This window comes from Taudactylus pleione, unplaced genomic scaffold (assembly GCF_031769625.1).
Source record: "Taudactylus pleione unplaced genomic scaffold, aTauple2 ptg003137l, whole genome shotgun sequence".
Taxonomy (NCBI): Eukaryota; Metazoa; Chordata; class Amphibia; order Anura; family Myobatrachidae; genus Taudactylus; species Taudactylus pleione.
Genome location: NW_028287496.1, coordinates 6,671,453 through 6,688,925, shown reverse-complemented (window position 1 = coordinate 6,688,925; position 17,473 = coordinate 6,671,453).

Genomic DNA, 17,473 nt, shown 5'->3' with positions numbered 1-17,473 from the left:
GCTGATGTTACAGATGTACACAGAGGACTGTGAGGTATTCTGGATGTGAGATAGCAGTAGTGGGTGTCTCTATGCTGGCTGTGCTGTGGCTGAAGTTACAGATGTATACACAGGACTGTGAGGTATTACAGATGTGAGAAAGCAGTAGTGGACGTCTATATCCTCGCTGAGCTGTGGCTTATGTTACAGATGTATACACAGGACTGTGAGGTATTACAGTTGTGAGATAGCAGTAGTTGGTGTCTCTATGCTGGCTGTGCTGTGGCTGATGTTACAGATGTATACACAGGACTGTGAGGTATTACAGATGTGAGATAGCAGTAGGGGGCGTCTCTGTGCTGGCTGTGCTGTGGCTGATGTTACAGATGTATACACAGGACTGTGAAGTATTACAGATGTGAGATAGCAGTAGTGGGCGTCTCTATGCTGGCTGAGCTGTGGCTGATGTTACAGATGTATACACAGGACTGTGAGGTATTACAGATGTGAGATAGCAGTAGTTGGTGTCTCTATGCTGGCTGTGCTGTGGCTGATGTTACAGATGTATACACAGGACTGTGAGGTATTACAGATGTGAGATAGCAGTAGTGGGTGTCTCTATGCTGGCTGTGATGTGGCTGATGTTACAGATGTATACACAGGACTGTGAGGTATTACAGATGTGAGATAGCAGTAGTAGGTGTCTCTATGCTGGCTGTGCTGTGGCTGATGTTACAGATGTATACACAAGACTGTGAGGTATTACAGATGTGAGATAGCAGTAGGGGGCGTCTCTAGCTTGGCTGTGCTGTGGCTGATGTTACAGATGTATACACAGGACTGTGAGGTATTACAGATGTGAGATAGCAGTAGTGGTGTCTCTATGCTGGCTGAGCTGTGGCTGATGTTACAGATGTATACAGAGGACAGTGAGGTATTACAGATGTGAGATAGCAGTAGTGGGTGTCTCAATGCTGGCTGACCTGTGGCTGATGTTATAGATGTATACAGAGGACTGTGAGGTATTACAGATGTGAGATAGCAGTAGTGGGTGTCTATGCTGGCTGAGTGGTGGCTGATGTTACTGATGTATACACAGGACTGTGAGGTATTACAGATGTGAGATAGCAGTAGTGGGCATCTCTATGCTGGCTGATCTGTGGCTGATGTTACTGATGTATACACAGGACTGTGAGGTATTACTGATGTGAGATAGCAGTAGTGGGTGTCTCTATGCTGGCTGAGCTGTGGCTGATGTTATAGATGTATACACAGGACTGTGAGGTATTACAGATGTGAGATAGCAGTAGTGGGCGTCTCTATGCTGGCTGAGCTGTGGCTGATGTTACATATGTATACACAGGACTGTGAGGTATTACAGATGTGAGATAGCAGTAGTGGGTGTCTCTATGCTGGCTGTGCTGTGGCTGATGTTACAGATGTATACACAGGACTGTGAGGTATTACAGATGTGAGATAGCAGTAGTGGGTGTCTCTATGCTGGCTGTGCTGTGGCTGAAGTTACAGATGTATACACAGGACTGGGAGGTATTACAGATGTGAGATAGCAGTAGTTGGTGTCTCTATGCTGGCTGAGCTGTGGCTGACGTTACAGATGTATTCACAGAACTGTGAGGTATTACAGATGTGAGATAGTAGTAGTGGGTGTCTCTATGCTGGCTGAGCTGTGGCTGATGTTACAGATGTACACAGAGGACTGTGAGGTATTCTGGATGTGAGATAGCAGTAGTGGGTGTCTCTATGCTGGCTGTGCTGTGGCTGAAGTTACAGATGTATACACAGGACTGTGAGGTATTACAGATGTGAGAAAGCAGTAGTGGACGTCTATATCCTGGCTGAGCTTTGGCTGATGTTACTGATGTATACACAGGACTGAGGTATTACAGATGTGAGATAGCAGTAGTGGGCGGCTCTATGCTGGCTGTGCTGTGGCTGATGTTACAGATGTATACACAGGACTGTGAGGTATTAGAGATGTGAGATAGCAGTAGTGGGTGTCTCTATGCTGGCTGAGCTGTGGCTGATGTTACAGAGGTATACACAGGACTGTGAGGTATTACAGATGCAAGATAGCAGTAGTGGGTGTCTCTATGCTGGCTGAGCTATTGCTGATGTTACAGATGTATACACAGGACTGTGAGGTATAACAGATGTGAGATTGCAGTAGTGGGTGTCTCTATGCTGGCTGCGCTGTGGCTGATGTTACTGATGTATACACAGGACTGTGAGGTATAACAGATGTGATACAGCTGTAGTGGGTGTCTATGCTGGCTGAGTTGTGGCTGATGTTACAGATGTTTACACAGGACTGTAAGGTATTACAGATGTGAGATAGCAGTAGTGGGTTTCTATGCTGGCTGAGCTATGGCTGATGTTACTGATGTATACACAGGACTGTGAGGCATTACGGATGTGAGATAACAGTAGTGGGTGTCTCTATGCTGGCTGAGCTGTGGCTGATGTTACAGATGTATACACAGGACTGTGAGGTATTACAGATGTGAGATAGCAGTAGTGGGTGTCTATGCTGGCTGTGCTGTGGCTGATGTTACAGATGTATACACAGGACTGTGAGGTATTACGGATGTGACATAGCAGTAGTGGGTGTCTCTATGCTGGCTGAGCTGTGGCTGATGTTACAGATATATACACAGGACTGTGAGGTATTACGGATGTAAGATAGCAGTAATGAGTGTCTCTATGCTGGCTGAGCTGTGGCTGATATTATAGATGTATACACAGGACTGTGAGGTATTACAGATGTGAGATAGCAGTAGTGGGTGTCTCTATGCTGGCTGAGCTGTGGCTGATGTTACTGATGTATACACAGGACTGTGAGGTATTACAGATGTGAGAGAGCAGTAATGGGTGTCTCTATGCTGGCTGAGCTGTGGCTGATGTTACTGATGTATACACAGGACTGTGAGGTATTACAGATGTGAGAAAGCAGTAGTGGGCGTCTCTATGCTGGCTGAGCTGTGGCTGATGTTACTGATGTATACACAGGACTGTGAGGTATTACAGATGTGAGATAGCAGTAGTGGGCGTCTCTATGCTGGCTGAGCTGTGGCTGATGTTACTGATGTATACACAGGACTGTGAGGTATTACAGATGTGAGATAGCAGTAGTGGGAGTCTCTATGCTGGCTGTGCTGTGGCTGATGTTACAGATGTATACACAGGACTGTGAGGTATTACAGATGTGAGATAGCAGTAGTGGGTGTCTCTAAGCTGACTGTGTTTTGGCTGATGTTACAGATGTATACCAATTGGGACTGTGAGGTATTAAGGATGTGAGATAGCAGTAGTGGGTGTCTCTATGCTGGCTGAGCTGTGGCTGATGTTACAGATGTATACACAGGACTGTGAGGTATTACAGATGTGAGAAAGCAGTAGTGGGTGTCTCTATGATGGCTGAGCTGTGGCTGATGTTACAGATGTATATACAGGACTGTGAGGTATTACAGATGTGAGAAAGCAGTAGTGGGCATCTCTATGCTGGCTGATCTGTGGCTGATGTTACTGATGTATACACAGGACTGTGAGGAATTACAGATGTCAGATAGCAGTAGTGGGTGTCTCTATGCTGGCTGTGCTGTGGCTGATGTTACAGATGTATACACAGGACTGTGAGGTATTACAGAAGTGAGATACCAGTAGTGGGTGTATCTATGCTGGCTGAGCTGTGGCTGATGTTACAGATGTATTCACAGAACTGTGAGGTATTACAGATGTGAGATAGTAGTAGTGGGTGTCTCTATGCTGGCTGAGCTGTGGCTGATGTTACAGATGTATACACAGGACTGTGAAGTATTATAGATGTGAGATAGCAGTAGTGGGCGTCTCTATGCTGGCTGAGCTGTGGCTGATGTTACAGATGTATAGACAGGACTGTGAGGTATTACAGATGTGAGATAGCAGTAGTTGGTGTCTCTATGCTGGCTGTGCTGTGGCTGATGTTACAGATGTATACACAGGACTGTGAGGTATTACAGATGTGAGATAGCAGTAGTGGGTGTCTCTATGCTGGCTGTGCTGTGGCTGATGTTACAGATGTATACACAGGACTGTGAGGTATTACAGATGTGAGATAGCAGTAGTAGGTGTCTCTATGCTGGCTGTGCTGTGGCTGATGTTACAGATGTATACACAAGACTGTGAGGTATTACAGATGTGAGATAGCAGTAGGGGGCGTCTCTAGCTTGGCTGTGCTGTTTCTGATGTTACAGATGTATACACAGGACTGTGAGGTATTACAGATGTGAGATAGCAGTAGTGGTGTCTCTATGCTGGCTGAGCTGTGGCTGATGTTACAGATGTATACAGAGGACAGTGAGGTATTACAGATGTGAGATAGCAGTAGTGGGTGTCTCTATGCTGGCTGACCTGTGGCTGATGTTATAGATGTATACAGAGGACTGTGAGGTATTACAGATGTGAGATAGCAGTAGTGGGTGTCTATGCTGGCTGAGTGGTGGCTGATGTTACTGATGTATACACAGGACTGTGAGGTATTACAGATGTGAGATAGCAGTAGTGGGTGTCTCTATGCTGCTTGAGCTGTGGCCGATGTTACAAATGTATACACAGGACTGTGAGGTATTACAGATATGAGATAGCAGTAGTGGGTGTCTATACTGGCTGAGCTGTGGCTGATGTTACAGATGTATACACAGGACTGTGAGGTATTACGGATGTGAGAAAGCAGTAGTGGGCATCTCTATGCTGGCTGATCTATGGCTGATGTTACTGATGTATACACAGGACTGTGAGGTATTACTGATGAGAGATAGCAGTAGTGGGTGTCTCTATGCTGGCTGAGCTGTGGCTGATGTTATAGATGTATACACAGGACTGTGAGGTATTACAGATGTGAGATAGCAGTAGTGGGTGTATCTATGCTGGCTGAGCTGTGGCTGATGTTACATATGTATACACAGGACTGTGAGGTATTACAGATGTGAGATAGCAGTAGTGGGTGTCTCTATGCTGGCTGTGCTGTGGCTGATGTTACAGATGTATACACAGGACTGTGAGGTATTACAGATGTGAGATAGCAGTAGTGGGTGTCTCTATGCTGGCTGTGCTGTGGCTGAAGTTACAGATGTATACACAGGACTGTGAGGTATTACAGATGTGAGATAGCAGTAGTTGGTGTCTCTATGCTGGCTGAGCTGTGGCTGATGTTACAGATGTATTCACAGATCTGTGAGGTATTACAGATGTGAGATAGTAGTAGTGGGTGTCTCTATGCTGGCTGAGCTGTGGCTGATGTTACAGATTTACACAGAGGACTGTGAGGTATTCTGGATGTGAGATAGCAGTAGTGGGTGTCTCTATGCTGGCTGTGCTGTGGCTGAAGTTACAGATGTATACACAGGACTGTGAGGTATTACAGATGTGAGAAAGCAGTAGTGGACGTCTATATCCTGGCTGAGCTGTGGCTTATGTTACAGATGTATACACAGGACTGTGAGGTATTACAGTTGTGAGATAGCAGTAGTTGGTGTCTCTATGCTGGCTGTGCTGTGGCTGATGTTACAGATGTATACACAGGACTGTGAGGTATTACAGATGTGAGATAGCAGTAGTGGGTGTCTCTATGCTGGCTGAGCTGTGGCTGATGTTACATAGGTATACACAGGACTGTGAGGTATTACAGATGCGAGATAGCAGTAGTGGGTGTCTCTATGCTGGCTGAGCTATTGCTGATGTTACAGATGTATACACAGGACTGTGAGGTATAAAAGATGTGAGATAGCAGTAGTGGGTGTCTCTATGCTGGCTGAGCTGTGGCTGATGTTACTGATGTATACACAGGACTGTGAGGTATTACAGATGTGAGAGAGCAGTAATGGGTGTCTCTATGCTGGCTGAGCTGTGGCTGATGTTACTGATGTATACACAGGACTGTGAGGTATTACAGATGTGAGAAAGCAGTAGTGGGCGTCTCTATGCTGGCTGAGCTGTGGCTGATGTTACTGATGTATACACAGGACTGTGAGGTATTACAGATGTGAGATAGCAGTAGTGGGCGTCTCTATGCTGGCTGAGCTGTGGCTGATGTTACTGATGTATACACAGGACTGTGAGGTATTACAGATGTGAGATAGCAGTAGTGGGCGTCTCTATGCTGGCTGTGCTGTGGCTGATGTTACAGATGTATACACAGGACTGTGAGGTATTACAGATGTGAGATAGCAGTAGTGGGTGTCTCTAAGCTGACTGTGTTTTGGCTGATGTTACAGATGTATACCAATTGGGACTGTGAGGTATTAAGGATGTGAGATAGCAGTAGTGGGTGTCTCTATGCTGGCTGAGCTGTGGCTGATGTTACAGATGTATACACAGGACTGTGAGGTATTACAGATGTGAGAAAGCAGTAGTGGGTGTCTCTATGATGGCTGAGCTGTGGCTGATGTTACAGATGTATATACAGGACTGTGAGGTATTACAGATGTGAGAAAGCAGTAGTGGGCATCTCTATGCTGGCTGATCTGTGGCTGATGTTACTGATGTATACACAAGACTGTGAGGTATTACAGATGTCAGATAGCAGTAGTGGGTGTCTCTATGCTGGCTGTGCTGTGGCTGATGTTACAGATGTATACACAGGACTGTGAGGTATTACAGAAGTGAGATACCAGTAGTGGGTGTATCTATGCTGGCTGAGCTGTGGCTGATGTTACAGATGTATTCACAGAACTGTGAGGTATTACAGATGTGAGATAGTAGTAGTGGGTGTCTCTATGCTGGCTGAGCTGTGGCTGATGTTACAGATGTATACACAGGACTGTGAAGTATTATAGATGTGAGATAGCAGTAGTGGGCGTCTCTATGCTGGCTGAGCTGTGGCTGATGTTACAGATGTATAGACAGGACTGTGAGGTATTACAGATGTGAGATAGCAGTAGTTGGTGTCTCTATGCTGGCTGTGCTGTGGCTGATGTTACAGATGTATACACAGGACTGTGAGGTATTACAGATGTGAGATAGCAGTAGTGGGTGTCTCTATGCTGGCTGTGCTGTGGCTGATGTTACAGATGTATACACAGGACTGTGAGGTATTACAGATGTGAGATAGCAGTAGTAGGTGTCTCTATGCTGGCTGTGCTGTGGCTGATGTTACAGATGTATACACAAGACTGTGAGGTATTACAGATGTGAGATAGCAGTAGGGGGCGTCTCTAGCTTGGCTGTGCTGTGGCTGATGTTACAGATGTATACACAGGACTGTGAGGTATTACAGATGTGAGATAGCAGTAGTGGTGTCTCTATGCTGGCTGAGCTGTGGCTGATGTTACAGATGTATACAGAGGACAGTGAGGTATTACAGATGTGAGATAGCAGTAGTGGGTGTCTCTATGCTGGCTGACCTGTGGCTGATGTTATAGATGTATACAGAGGACTGTGAGGTATTACAGATGTGAGATAGCAGTAGTGGGTGTCTATGCTGGCTGAGTGGTGGCTGATGTTACTGATGTATACACAGGACTGTGAGGTATTACAGATGTGAGATAGCAGTAGTGGGTGTCTCTATGCTGCTTGAGCTGTGGCCGATGTTACAAATGTATACACAGGACTGTGAGGTATTACAGATATGAGATAGCAGTAGTGGGTGTCTATACTGGCTGAGCTGTGGCTGATGTTACAGATGTATACACAGGACTGTGAGGTATTACGGATGTGAGAAAGCAGTAGTGGGCATCTCTATGCTGGCTGATCTATGGCTGATGTTACTGATGTATACACAGGACTGTGAGGTATTACTGATGAGAGATAGCAGTAGTGGGTGTCTCTATGCTGGCTGAGCTGTGGCTGATGTTATAGATGTATACACAGGACTGTGAGGTATTACAGATGTGAGATAGCAGTAGTGGGTGTATCTATGCTGGCTGAGCTGTGGCTGATGTTACATATGTATACACAGGACTGTGAGGTATTACAGATGTGAGATAGCAGTAGTGGGTGTCTCTATGCTGGCTGTGCTGTGGCTGATGTTACAGATGTATACACAGGACTGTGAGGTATTACAGATGTGAGATAGCAGTAGTGGGTGTCTCTATGCTGGCTGTGCTGTGGCTGAAGTTACAGATGTATACACAGGACTGTGAGGTATTACAGATGTGAGATAGCAGTAGTTGGTGTCTCTATGCTGGCTGAGCTGTGGCTGATGTTACAGATGTATTCACAGATCTGTGAGGTATTACAGATGTGAGATAGTAGTAGTGGGTGTCTCTATGCTGGCTGAGCTGTGGCTGATGTTACAGATGTACACAGAGGACTGTGAGGTATTCTGGATGTGAGATAGCAGTAGTGGGTGTCTCTATGCTGGCTGTGCTGTGGCTGAAGTTACAGATGTATACACAGGACTGTGAGGTATTACAGATGTGAGAAAGCAGTAGTGGACGTCTATATCCTGGCTGAGCTGTGGCTTATGTTACAGATGTATACACAGGACTGTGAGGTATTACAGTTGTGAGATAGCAGTAGTTGGTGTCTCTATGCTGGCTGTGCTGTGGCTGATGTTACAGATGTATACACAGGACTGTGAGGTATTACAGATGTGAGATAGCAGTAGTGGGTGTCTCTATGCTGGCTGAGCTGTGGCTGATGTTACAGAGGTATACACAGGACTGTGAGGTATTACAGATGCGAGATAGCAGTAGTGGGTGTCTCTATGCTGGCTGAGCTATTGCTGATGTTACAGATGTATACACAGGACTGTGAGGTATAACAGATGTGAGATAGCAGTAGTGGGTGTCTCTATGCTGGCTGCGCTGTGGCTGATGTTACTGATGTATACACAGGACTGTGAGGTATAACAGATGTGATACAGCTGTAGTGGGTGTCTATGCTGGCTGAGTTGTGGCTGATGTTACAGATGTTTACACAGAACTGTAAGGTATTACAGATGTGAGATAGCAGTAGTGGGTTTCTATGCTGGCTGAGCTATGGCTGATGTTACTGATGTATACACAGGACTGTGAGGCATTACGGATGTGAGATAACAGTAGTGGGTGTCTCTATGCTGGCTGAGCTGTGGCTGATGTTACAGATGTATACACAGGACTGTGAGGTATTACAGATGTGAGATAGCAGTAGTGGGTGTCTATGCTGGCTGTGCTGTGGCTGATGTTACAGATATATACACAGGACTGTGAGGTATTACGGATGTGACATAGCAGTAGTGGGTGTCTCTATGCTGGCTGAGCTGTGGCTGATGTTACAGATATATACACAGGACTGTGAGGTATTACGGATGTAAGATAGCAGTAATGAGTGTCTCTATGCTGGCTGAGCTGTGGCTGATATTATAGATGTATACACAGGACTGTGAGGTATTACAGATGTGAGATAGCAGTAGTGGGTGTCTCTATGCTGGCTGTGCTGTGACTGATGTTACAGATGTATACACAGGACTGTGAGGTATTACAGATGTGAGAGAGCAGTAATGGGTGTCTCTATGCTGGCTGAGCTGTGGCTCATGTTACTGATGTATACACAGGACTGTGAGGTATTACAGATGTGAGAAAGCAGTAGTGGGTGTCTCTATGCTGGCTGAGCTGTGGCTGATGTTACTGATGTATACACAAGACTGTGAGGTATTACAGATGTGAGATAGCAGTAGTGGGCGTCTCTATGCTGGCTGAGCTGTGGCTGATGTTACTGATGTATACACAGGACTGTGAGGTATTACAGATGTGAGATAGCAGTAGTGGGCGTCTCTATGCTGGCTGTGCTGTGGCTGATGTTACAGATGTATACACAGGACTGTGAGGTATTACAGATGTGAGATAGCAGTAGTGGGTGTCTCTAAGCTGACTGTGTTTTGGCTGATGTTACAGATGTATACCAATTGGGACTGTGAGGTATTAAGGATGTGAGATAGCAGTAGTGGGTGTCTCTATGCTGGCTGAGCTGTGGCTGATGTTACAGATGTATACACAGGACTGTGAGGTATTACAGATGTGAGAAAGCAGTAGTGGGTGTCTCTATGATGGCTGAGCTGTGGCTGATGTTACAGATGTATATACAGGACTGTGAGGTATTACAGATGTGAGAAAGCAGTAGTGGGCATCTCTATGCTGGCTGATCTGTGGCTGATGTTACTGATGTATACACAGGACTGTGAGGTATTACAGATGTCAGATAGCAGTAGTGGGTGTCTCTATGCTGGCTGTGCTGTGGCTGATGTTACAGATGTATACACAGGACTGTGAGGTATTACAGAAGTGAGATACCAGTAGTGGGTGTATCTATGCTGGCTGAGCTGTGGCTGATGTTACAGATGTATTCACAGAACTGTGAGGTATTACAGATGTGAGATAGTAGTAGTGGGTGTCTCTATGCTGGCTGAGCTGTGGCTGATGTTACAGATGTATACACAGGACTGTGAGGTATTATGGATGTGAGATAGCAGTAGTGGGTGTCTCTATGCTGGCTGTGCTGTGGCTGAAGTTACAGATGTATACACAGGACTGTGAGGTATTACAGATGTGAGATAGCAGTAGTGGGTGTCTCTATGCTGGCTGAGCTGTGGCTGATGTTACAGATGTATTCACAGAACTGTGAGGTATTACAGATGTGAGATAGTAGTAGTGGGTGTCTCTATGCTGGCTGAGCTGTGGCTGATGTTACAGATGTACACAGAGGACAGTGAGGTATTACAGATGTGAGATAGCAGTAGTGGGTGTCTCTATGCTGGCTGACCTGTGGCTGATGTTATAGATGTATACAGAGGACTGTGAGGTATTACAGATGTGAGATAGCAGTAGTGGGTGTCTATGCTGGCTGAGTGGTGGCTGATGTTACTGATGTATACACAGGACTGTGAGGTATTACAGATGTGAGATAGCAGTAGTGGGTGTCTCTATGCTGCTTGAGCTGTGGCCGATGTTACAAATGTATACAAAGGACTGTGAGGTATTACAGATATGAGATAGCAGTAGTGGGTGTCTATACTGGCAGAGCTGTGGCTGATGTTACAGGTGTATACACAGGACTGTGAGGTATTACGGATGTGAGAAAGCAGTAGTGGGCGTCTCTATGCTGGCTGAGCTGTGGCTGATGTTACTGATGTATACACAGGACAGTGAGGTATTACAGATGTGAGATAGCAGTAGTGGGTGTCTCTATGCTGGCTGAGCTGTGGCTGATGTTATAGATGTATACACAGGACTGTGAGGTATTACAGATGTGAGATAGCAGTAGTGGGTGTCTCTATGCTGGCTGAGCTGTGGCTGATGTTACAGATGTATACACAGGATTGTGAGGTATTACAGATGTGAGATAGCAGTAGTGGGTGTCTCTATGCTGGCTGTGCTGTGGCTGATGTTACAGATGTATACACAGGACTGTGAGGTATTACAGATGTGAGATAGCAGTAGTGGGTGTCTCTATGCTGGCTGTGCTGTGGCTGATGTTACAGATGTATACACAGGACTGTGAGGTATTACAGATGTGAGATAGCAGTAGTTGGTGTCTCCTTGCTGGCTGTGCTGTGGCTGATGTTACAGATGTATACACAGGACTGTGAGGTATTACAGATGTGAGATAGCAGTAGTGGGTGTCTCTATGCTGCTTGAGCTGTGGCCGATGTTACAAATGTATACACAGGACTGTGAGGTATTACATATATGAGATAGCAGTAGTGGGTGTCTATACTGGCTGAGCTGTGGCTGATGTTACAGATGTATACACAGGACTGTGAGGTATTACAGATGTGAGAAAGCAGTAGTGGGCGTCTCTATGCTGGCTGAGCTGTGGCTGATGTTACTGATGTATACACAGGACTGTGAGGTATTACTGATGTGAGATAGCAGTAGTGGGTGTCTCTGTGCTGGCTGAGCTGTGGCTGATGTTATAGATGTATACAGAGGACTGTGAGCTATTACAGATGTGAGATAGCAGTAGTGGGTGTCTCTATGTTGGCTGAGGTGTGGCTGATGTTACAGAGGTATACACAGGACTGTGAGGTATTACAGATGCGAGATAGCAGTAGTGGGAGTCTCTATGCTGGCTGAGCTGTGGCTGATGTTACAGATGTATACACAGTACTGTGAGGTATTACAGATGTGAGATAGCAGTAGTGGGTGTCTCTATGCTGGCTGAGCTGTGGCTGATGTTACTGATGTATACACAGGACTGTGAGGCATTACGGATGTGAGATAGCAGTAGTGGGTGTCTCTATGCTGGCTGAGCTGTGGCTGATGTTACAGAGGTATACACAGGACTGTGAGGTATTACAGATGCGAGATAGCAGTAGTGGGAGCCTCTATGCTGGCTGAGCTATTGCTGATGTTACAGATGTATACACAGTACTGTGAGGTATTACAGATGTGAGATAGCAGTAGTGGGTGTCTCTATGCTGGCTGCGCTGTGGCTGATGTTACTGATGTATACACAGGACTGTGAGGTATTATAGATTTGAGATAGCAGTAGTGGGTGTCTCTATGCTGGCTGAGCTGTGGCTGATGTTATAGATGTATACAGAGGACTGTGAGGTATTACAGATGTGAGATAGCAGTAGTGGGTGTCTCTATGCTGGCTGAGCTGTGGCTGATGTTACAGATGTATACACAGGACTGTGAGGTATTACAGATGTGATATAGCTGTAGTGGGTGTCAATGCTGGCTGAGTGGTGGCTAATGTTACTGATGTATACACAGGACTGTGAGGTATTACGGATGTGAGAAAGCAGTAGTGGGCGACTCTATGCTGGCTGAGCTGTGGCTGATGTTACAGATGTATACACAGGACTGTGAGGTATTACAGATGTGAGATAGCAGTAGAGGGTGTCTCTATGCTGGCTGAGCTGTGGCTGATGTTACAGATGTATACACAGGACTGTGAGGTATTACGGATGTAAGATAGCAGTAATGAGTGTCTCTATGCTGGCTGTGCTGTGGCTGATGTTACAGATGTATACACAGGACTGTGAGGTATTACGGATGTGAGATAGCAGTAGTGGGTGTCTCTATGCTGGCTGAGCTGTGGCTGATGTTACAGATGTATACACAGGACTGTGAGGTTTTACAGATGTGAGATAGCAGTAGTGAGTGTCTATGCTGGCTGAGCTGTGGCTGATGTTACAGATGTATACACAGGACTGTGAGGTAATACAGATGTGAGATAGCAGTAGTGGGTGTCTATGCTGGCTGAGCTGTGGCTGATGTTATAGATGTATACACAGGACTGTGAGGTATTTCAGATGTGAGATAGCAGTAGTGGGTGTCTCTATGCTGGCTGAGCTGTGGCTGATGTTACAGAGGTATACACAGGACTGTGAGGTATTACAGATGTGAGATAGCAGTTGTGGAATCTCTATGCTGGCTGAGCTGTGGCTGATGTTACAGATGTATACACAGGACTGTGAGGTATTACGGATGTGAGATAGCAGTAGTGGGCGTCTCTATGCTGACTGTGCTGTGGCTGATGTTAGAGATGTATACACAGGACTGTGAGGTATTACAGATGTGAGATAGCAGTAGTGGGTCTCTATGCTGGCTGAGCTGTGGCTGATGTTACTGATGTATACACAGGACTGTGAGGTATTACAGATGTGAGATAGCAGTAGTGAGTGTCTATGCTGGCTGAGCTATGGCTGAAGTTACAGATGTATACACAGGACTGTGAGGTATTACAGATGTGAGAGAGCAGTAGTGTGTTTCTCTATGCTGGCTGAGCTGTGGCTGATGTTACAGATGTATACACAGGACTGTGATGTGTTACAGATGTGAGATAGCAGTAGTGGGCATCTCTATGGTGGCTGAGCTTTGGCTGATGTCACAGATCTATACACAGGACTGTGAGGTATTACAGATTTGAGAAAGAAGTAGTGGGTGTCTCTATGCTGGCTGAGCTGTGGCTGATGTTACAGATATATACACAGGACTGTGAGGTATTACAGATGTGAGATAGCAGTAGTGGGTGTCTCTATGCTGGCTGAGCTGTGGCTAATGTTACAGATAAATACACAGGACTGTGAGGTATTACAGATGTGAGATAGCAGTAGTGGGCGTCTCTATGCTGGCTGAGCTGTGGCTGTTGTTACAGAGGTATACACAGGACTGTGAGGTATTACAGATGTGAGATAGCAGTAGTGGGTGTCTCTATGCTGCATGAGCTGTGGCCGATGTTACAAATGTATACACAGGACTGTGAGGTATTTCAGATGTGAGATAGCAGTAGTGGGTGTCTCTATGCTGGCTGAGCTGTGGCTGATGTTACAGATGTATACACAGGACTGTGAGGTATTACAGATGTGATATAGCTGTAGCGGGTGTCTATGCTGGCTGAGTGGTGGCTAATGTTACTGATGTATACACAGGACTGTGAGGTATTACGGATGTGAGAAAGCAGTAGTGGGCGACTCTATGCTGGCTGAGCTGTGGCTGATGTTACAGATGTATACACAGGACTGTGAGGTATTACAGATGTGAGATAGCAGTAGTGGGTGTCTCTATGCTGGCTGAGCTGTGGCTGATGTTATAGATGTATACACATGACTGTGAGGTATTACAGATGTGAGATAGCAGTAGTGGGCGTCTATGCTGGCTGAGCTGTGGCTGATGTTACAGAGGTATACACAGGACTGTGAGGTATTACAGATGCGAGATAGCAGTAGTGGGTGTCTCTATGCTGGCTGTGCTGTAGCTGATGTTACTGATGTATACACAGGACTGTGAGGTATTACAGATGTGAGATAGCAGTAGTGGGTGTCTCTATGCTAGCTGAGCTATTGCTGATGTTACAGATGTATACACAGGACTGTGAGGTATAACAGATGTGAGATAGCAGTAGTGGGTGTCTCTATGCTGGCCGCGCTGTGGCTGATGTTACTGATGTATACACAGGACTGTGAGGTATTACAGATGTGATACAGCTGTAGTGGGTGTCTATGCTGGCTGAGCTGTGGCTGATGTTACAGATGTATACACAGGACTGTAAGGTATTACAGATGTGAGATAGCAGTAGTGGGTGTCTATGCTGGCTGAGCTATGGCTGATGTTACTGATGTATACACAGGACTGTGAGGCATTACGGATGTGAGATAACAGTAGTGGGTGTCTCTATGCTGGCTGAGCTGTGGATGATGTTACAGATGTATACACAGGACTGTGTGGTATTACAGATGTGAGATAGCAGTAGTGGGTGTCTATGCTGGCTGTGCTGTGGCTGATGTTACAGATGTATACACAGGACTGTGAGGTATTACGGATGTGACATAGCAGTAGTGGGTGTCTCTATGCTGGCTGAGCTGTGGCTGATGTTACAGATATATACACAGGACTGTGAGGTATTACGGATGTAAGATAGCAGTAATGAGTGTCTCTATGCTGGCTGTGCTGTGGCTGATGTTACAGATGTATACACAGGACTGTGAGGTGTTACAGATGTGAGATAGCAGTAGTGGGCATCTCTATGCTGGCTGAGCTTTGGCTGATGTCACAGATGTATACACAGGACTGTGAGGTATTACAGATTTGAGAAAGAAGTAGTGGGTGTCTCTATGCTGGCTGAGCTGTGGCTGATGTTACAGATATATACACAGGACTGTGAGGTATTACAGATGTGAGATAGCAGTAGTGGGTGTCTCTATGCTGGCTGAGCTGTGGCTGATGTTACAGATATATACACAGGACTGTGAGGTATTACAGATGTGAGATAGCAGTAGTGGGCGACTCTATGCTGGCTGAGCTGTGGCTGTTGTTACAGAGGTATACACAGGACTGTGAGGTATCACAGATGTGAGATAGCAGTAGTGGGTGTCTCTATGCTGCTTGAGCTGTGGCCGATGTTACAAATGTATACACAGGACTGTGAGGTATTACAGATATGAGATAGCAGTAGTGGGTGTCTATACTGGCTGATCTGTGCCTGATGTTACAGATGTATACACATGACTGTGAGGTATTACAGATGTGAGAAAGCTGTAGTGGGCGTCTCTATGCTGGCTGAGCTGTGGCTGATGTTACAGATGTATACACAGGACTGTGAGGTATTACAGATGTGAGATAGCAGTAGTGGGTGTCTCTATGCTGGCTGAGCTGTGGCTGATGTTATAGATGTATACAGAGGACTGTGAGGTATTACAGATGTGAGATAGCAGTAGTGGGTGTCTCTATGCTGGCTGAGCTGTGGCTGATGTTACAGATGTATACACAGGACTGTGAGGTATTACAGATGTGATATAGCTGTAGTGGGTGTCTATGCTGGCTGAATGGTGGCTAATGTTACTGTTGTATACACAGGACTGTGAGGTATTACGGATGTGAGAAAGCAGTAGTGGGCGACTCTATGCTGGCTGAGCTGTGGCTGATGATACAGATGTATACACAGGACTGTGAGGTATTACAGATGTGAGATAGCAGTAGTGGGTGTCTCTATGCTGGCTCAGCTGTGGCTGATGTTATAGATGTATACACAGGACTGTGAGGTATTACAGATGTGAGATAGCAGTAGTGGGTGTCTCTATGCTGGCTGAGTTGTGGCTGATGTTACTGATGTATACACAGGACTGTGAGGTATTACAGATGTGAGATAGCAGTAGTGAGTGTCTATGCTGGCTGAGCTATGGCTGAAGTTACAGATGTATACACAGGACTGTGAGGTATTACAGATGTGAGAGAGCAGTAGTGTGTTTCTCTATGCTGGCTGAGCTGTGGCTGATGTTACAGATGTATACACAGGACTGTGATGTGTTACAGATGTGAGATAGCAGTAGTGGGCATCTCTATGGTGGCTGAGCTTTGGCTGATGTCACAGATCTATACACAGGACTGTGAGGTATTACAGATTTGAGAAAGAAGTAGTGGGTGTCTCTATGCTGGCTGAGCTGTGGCTGATGTTACAGATATATACACAGGACTGTGAGGTATTACAGATGTGAGATAGCAGTAGTGGGTGTCTCTATGCTGGCTGAGCTGTGGCTAATGTTACAGATAAATACACAGGACTGTGAGGTATTACAGATGTGAGATAGCAGTAGTGGGCGTCTCTATGCTGGCTGAGCTGTGGCTGTTGTTACAGAGGTATACACAGGACTGTGAGGTATTACAGATGTGAGATAGCAGTAGTGGGTGTCTCTATGCTGCTTGAGCTGTGGCCGATGTTACAAATGTATACACAGGACTGTGAGGTATTTCAGATGTGAGATAGCAGTAGTGGGTGTCTCTATGCTGGCTGAGCTGTGGCTGATGTTATAGATGTATACAGAGGAATGTGAGGTATTACAGATGTGAGATAGCAGTAGTGGGTGTCTCTATGCTGGCTGAGCTGTGGCTGATGTTACAGATGTATACACAGGACTGTGAGGTATTACAGATGTGATATAGCTGTAGCGGGTGTCTATGCTGGCTGAGTGGTGGCTAATGTTACTGATGTATACACAGGACTGTGAGGTATTACGGATGTGAGAAAGCAGTAGTGGGCGACTCTATGCTGGCTGAGCTGTGGCTGATGTTACAGA